Below are 6,000 nucleotides of genomic sequence, written 5' to 3'. Positions count from 1 at the left end.
AAACGCCACAGTACATTTAGAAGAGGAATTTATTCCATAAATGGCAACAGATTTAAGAAATTAAACATGAAAGGAATCCAACAGAGACCTTTCAATGCAAATGATTAGCTTTTCAGAGCATTCACACAAGGTTGGCGCCGGTGGCGACACCTTCTACGTGCTGACATGAGGAAAGTTTCCAACCGATTTCTCATACACAAACAGCAGTTGACCGGATTTGCCTGGTGAAACGTTGTTGTGATGCCTCATCTAAGGAGGAGAAATACGTGCCATCACGTTTCCGACTTTTATAAAGGTCAGATTGTAGCCTATCGCGATTGCGGTTTATCGTACCGCGACATTGCTGCTCGCGATGGTCGAGATCCAATGATTGTTAGCAGAATATGGAATCGGTGGGTTCAGGAGGGTAATACGGAACGCCGTGTTGGGTCCCAACGGCCTCGTATCACTAGCAGTTGAGATGACAGGTATCTTGTCCGCATGGCTGTAACGGATCGTGCAGCCACGTCTCGATCCCTGAGTCAACAGATGGGTATAATGCACGACCGCATGTTGCAGGTCCTGTACGGGCCTTTCTGGATACAGACAATGTTCGTCTGCTGCCCTGGCCAGCACATTCTCCAGATCTCTCACCAACTGAAAACATCTGGTCAATTGTGGCCGAGCAGCTGGCTCGTCACAATACGCCAGTCACTACTCTTTATTAACTGTGGTATAGTGTTGAAGCTGTACCTGTACACGCCATCCAAGCTCTGACTCAATGCCCAGGCGTATGAAGGCCGTTATTACGGCCAGAGGTGGTTGTTCTGGGTACTGATTTCTCAGGATCACATTCGTGTTTGGCGACATCGCGTGAAAATGTAATCACACGTCAGTTCTAGTCATCTGCATTTCTTCTTGGTGTAGCAATTTTAATGGCCAGTAGTGTATATTAAGTGAAGATCAGTCTAAAGTGAAAAAATAAGTCACAAATCAATTTACTCTGTCAACCTTCTGATATGCGGACTTTGCCGACGTAATATAAACTAATGCCGCTCTGTGGCTAAGTGGACCAGTACGGTTTACTTGCGTTGATTCTGAAATAGACGTGACCCCCGAGTGCCGACAACGCTGGAAGGAGCTCTCATCCGACAATATTATGTGGTTCAAAGTGCAACAAAGAAGGTTGAGGGATTACAGCCACCGCGCCAAACCTGGTGCAGCATCAGCCAGACCACATCACCGTCTCTGAAAACGGAAGGTCGCACCGTAATTCGGATTCCTCATCAAAGCTTGCATTCCCCTATAACTGGCTGGATGAGTCCTTTCCAAGGTCAGAGGCAGGCACGGGCACTCCATCTCCTGTAAGATCACGCCTAGTAAAGCACTGTCGTGTTCAAACCACCCTTTGAGATGAGGATAGCTTTACTTTTAACTTAAACTCTACAAGGATGAAACGGAAGGAGACGAGGTTTAACGTCCCGTCAACGATCAGGTCTTCACGGACCATAGCCTGACCTGAGTAAACAGGCTGAAATAGATGTAGGCCGCAGCGCTTCAGCAGGGACGAAGACGTTTCACAGGATGGACTCGCGTGTCGAGCTGCATCAAACCACTCTCATATTAGTTTTCGGAGCTCTGTATCGGTATGTTGCCGCATGTTTTCGTTGTGGTCTCCATTCCAAGGAGTGCTACCGACATGCTGCACCACGTCCAGTCTCACATAGAGGTTCGTAGGCTAATAAAACGCAAAGGCTGCTGAGGAGAGGCTTTTGGACTGCTGTCTTCTTACGACAGTTTATTTCAGTAGTCAAACCACAAGAAATATTTCCGGTTAATGTCCTTTCCAACAATAGCTTGGTCATTCTAAAAAGATAAACAAGACCTAAGAAAACAAAGCACCAACTTTTCGACTGCGCCGACCAGGTTGGCCGAGCGGTTCTAGGCGCTACAGTCTGGAACCGCGCGACCGCTACAGTCGAAGGTTCGAATCCTGCCTCGGGCATGGTTATTTAGGTTTAAGTAGTTCTAAGTTCTAGGGGACTGATGACCTCAGAAGTTAAGTCCCATAGTGCTCAGACCCATTTGAACCATTTTCGACTGCCTCCCAACGGGAATCTTCACAGTCGTGTATATGCTGCGCTTTAACTTTCCAACACACTACCTGTATTTTTTCCATTATGACAAGCGACCTTAGACAGTTCGACACGTGACACAGTAAGGGAAGTATGTAAGTGGAGCAGAGACTAGTAGGGAACCGTTCAAGTTGTAACCTCCCCCTCACTTATCGACCTTAATGACAGTGATAAATTAAACTGCGTGTACCTAATGGAAATTTGGGAAAAGCAATCGTCACCGAAGTTAATCTGTCGGTAAAGAGGGAGGAAAGGGTTACATCTAAATGAAAGGAAAAATGCGAATGAAACTGGTGGAAATTAATTTTGAAAAGGGGTAAAGTTAATAAAGAAAGTAAATGTGCGGTCGTCATGTTAACAATTAATTGGCGCTAATTAGATATTTGAGATTTGGGGGAAATTACGGTCGCCAGTCCTAAGGGCAATTACTATAGTAACTGAAAAAGAAAGGTTATTACACATATAATTAGCACTAGAAGTGTGGCAACTGAAGGTTGACAGGTGTAGTGTGAAAACTGAAAGTTTGTCAGAAGTAATAAATTTCGCTACACTCTGACTTAATTTAGCAAAAGAATTAATAAAACCGGAAAATCGAAAGTTAATTTAGTGACTGAAGTTAATAGTGAGCTTTCTTTCTGAAGCACATCGAAATTCAGTAAAATACGGTTAGTCTTGGACTACCTCAACAATCATTTCAAAAGCTACTTGAATCTACGCAATTTAGAAATAAGAGGTTTAACTTTGAGCTTGAATTAAATGATTCTGAACAATTAACAATAGTAAAATTTAGTACGTACCAAGCTGAGCTGCAGTCACAGGTAAGCTGAAATATGGTAACAAAACTCGCACTCTTGATTTGTGCTTGTGTAATCTAAATATTGTAGCCAGCTATGAATACCTTACTGAACTTCGAAATTAAAGCAGTGAAATCGAATGATGCTGGCGTTTGAATTTCAACGACACTCGGGTTCATTCCGGAAAAGGAAGGGACCCTGCTTGGTAATGCAATTGGGACAATGAGCAACAAAGGTTCATGCTACGTTGCTGTCATTTAGTTATGAAAATGGATCAGTTTGAAAATCTGAGGTCTGCCATACAGTCCTAAAACTTTACGTGCTTCCAGTCTTCCTTGTTGCTTGATTGAAGGTTTGAAGCCGTCGATCGAGGAGGTGGAGTCACTCATTGTCGGCCGTCGCTGTTGCAGAAGCTGGATGTTGGCGCGCCTTCTTCTCGACACGGTCACCAGGCGAAACGGGCTCTTGATGTGCGCCAGCTAATGCTTCCCGTCCGCGACACCGTGTCAGAAACTATCATAGCAAGTCGAGCGCAATTACATGCTGACCAACCCCGAAAGCGTGGCAACTCGCGGGAGCGTCACACAACACACCTGCTCCACTGCACTACCCCAGCCAGACTCTGCTCTGCTCGCGCTCCACGCGACAGAGTTAACACTACCAAAGATCCTAAACACTTGGGTTCTCCACACGACCTATCGATGTATTCGTTCGATAGCATAGTTTTCCCTAGGCCAGACCCAGCGTAAAAATACAAATAATATTTGCAAAACAAACCAATTATACATCGACATAAATGCATAAATATATATATATACAAATAGTAAAACAATTACAATATATAAATACACAGAAATGTCATATCTTCAGGTAACAAAATAAGGAAAAAATTTATAGTACAATAGATGGAAATAGGAGGATATGCATTTCCGGCGTTACAAAGTGACGATACGGGACGTAACTGGGGAAATTCACTGATATAAGCGACTTTCACAAAAAACAGATTGTTATGGCACGGCACCTGGCAATGTGCATCTCGGAAACGGCGAAGTAGGTCGGCAGTTCGCCTGGTACTGTCATGAGCGTCTAAGGTTAATGGTTGAAGGATAATGAAACCATGAATAACGGATAAGGTGCTGGATGACCACGTATCATCACGTAGCGTGGAGGTCGGAAGATTTTTCGCTCTCTAAATTAGGACAGTCGGGATCTGTGGAAGATCTAACGATAGGGAACAATGCTGGTCAGGCACAGGTGTTCCGCAGCACACCTTTCTGCGCACATTAGTGAAGATAGGAGATAGCAGCAGACGATCCTGGCGCGTTCTTATGTTGATCCAAGGACAGCGTCAGTTAGAATTGCAGTCAGCACAAGATCATTAAGATTGGATCTTGCATCAATGGGATCGTATTATCTGCTCTGATGAAAGACGCTTCTTCTCCTGCTAATCACGCAATGTCCCACCTTATCGAAATAACAGCAAGTCCCTTAACTGTGACAAGAAGAGTTGTTGTCATACAATGTGGACAGTGTAGCGAACATCAAATGGTTCAAATGGCTCTGAGCACTATGGGGCTTAACTTCTGAGGTCATCAGTTCCTAGCACTTAGAACTACTTACGCCTAACTAACCTAAGGACATCACACACATTCATACCCGAGGCAGGATTCGAACCTGCGACCGTAGCGGTCGCGCGGTTCCAGACTGTGGCGCCCAGAACCGCTCGGCCACTTCGGCCGGCGAACATCGATGAGTACTGAATTCAGCCCTTTCGGTACACTATATGAAATATGCGAAAAAATGACGTGATAGACTTCCGCTAGGTGACTGCTTGACATTTCGCAACTTTTTTATGAACGACTTACTCACCAATTTCTGGGGAAGTGCCAAGATAACGTGAGCGTCGCATATGTATCAAATGTTCAAATGTGTGTGAAATCTTATGGGACTTAACTGCTAAGGTCATCAGTTCCTAAGTTTACACACTACTTACCCTAAATTATCCTAAGGACAAACACACACACCCATGCCCAAGGGAGGACTCGAACCTCCGCCGGGACCAGACGCACAGTCCATGACTGCAGCGCCTTTGACCACTCGCATATGTATCTAAAAGTGTAAGAGATATTGTCCTGAGTGAGCCAAACCGCTAATGATAGAAAACTGAAATTTGTAGAGGGTGTTGACCTTATATTGTAGCCGTCGTTTAAAAACGGATTTTTCGGAATTCCACCCCTATGGGGTGAAATAGGGGACGAAAAGTTTTTTGAAAATTTGTCCCTATTGAGGCAGTTTTGAAGCTAAAACAAAAAAATGATATTTGGCTTCTCTGTTATAAGTATAGAAATACGTGTTTCAGTATTTGCGGAAATTTAACCCTTTATGGGTATGAAATACTGGAGCAATTTTTTAAAAAAATAAATCGTTATTAAAGAGCTGCTAACGTATTTTTAAAGCTAAATCTATGACATTTGGTATTTCATTTCTCGATCAATTGTAAAGTAATGTGTGTTAGATGATGAAAATTTCTATGGAAATATCATCACAAGAACCAAATGGCATGACTAACGAAACCCTTAGACTCCAGCTACCAAAATCGCTTTCTGGTTAGAAGCACATACGGAAAAAACATGCTTCTATAGCCTTAATTAGCGTGAAAATTCTAGAAGGTTGCTTTTTTTTAACAGAATTCGACTGAAGAAAAACAAACAAAATTTCTGCAGACCATACAGTCTACGCGGGCGAAGCAGCGGGCACTAACCTAGTATTGCACACTGAGGAGACAAAAGTCATGACATGGCTCCTAATATCGTGTCAGACCTCCTTTTTCCCGGCGCAGTGCAGCAGCTCGATGTGGGATGGACTCAAAAAGTACGTCCCCTGCAAAAATATTGTGCCGCGCTATCTCTGTAGCCACCCGAAATTGCAAAAGCGTTGCCGGTACCGGATTTTGTGGACGAACTGACTTCTCGATTATGGCCCACAAATATTCGATGAGATTCAAGTCGGGCGATATGGGTGGCCAAATCATTCGCTCGAATTATCCAGAATGTTCTTCAAACCAATCGCGAACCACTGTGGCCAGCCGACTG

Source organism: Schistocerca cancellata, chromosome 1 (genome assembly GCF_023864275.1).
Source record: "Schistocerca cancellata isolate TAMUIC-IGC-003103 chromosome 1, iqSchCanc2.1, whole genome shotgun sequence".
In the NCBI taxonomy this organism is placed as follows: Eukaryota; Metazoa; Arthropoda; class Insecta; order Orthoptera; family Acrididae; genus Schistocerca; species Schistocerca cancellata.
This window is presented reverse-complemented; position numbering follows the sequence as displayed.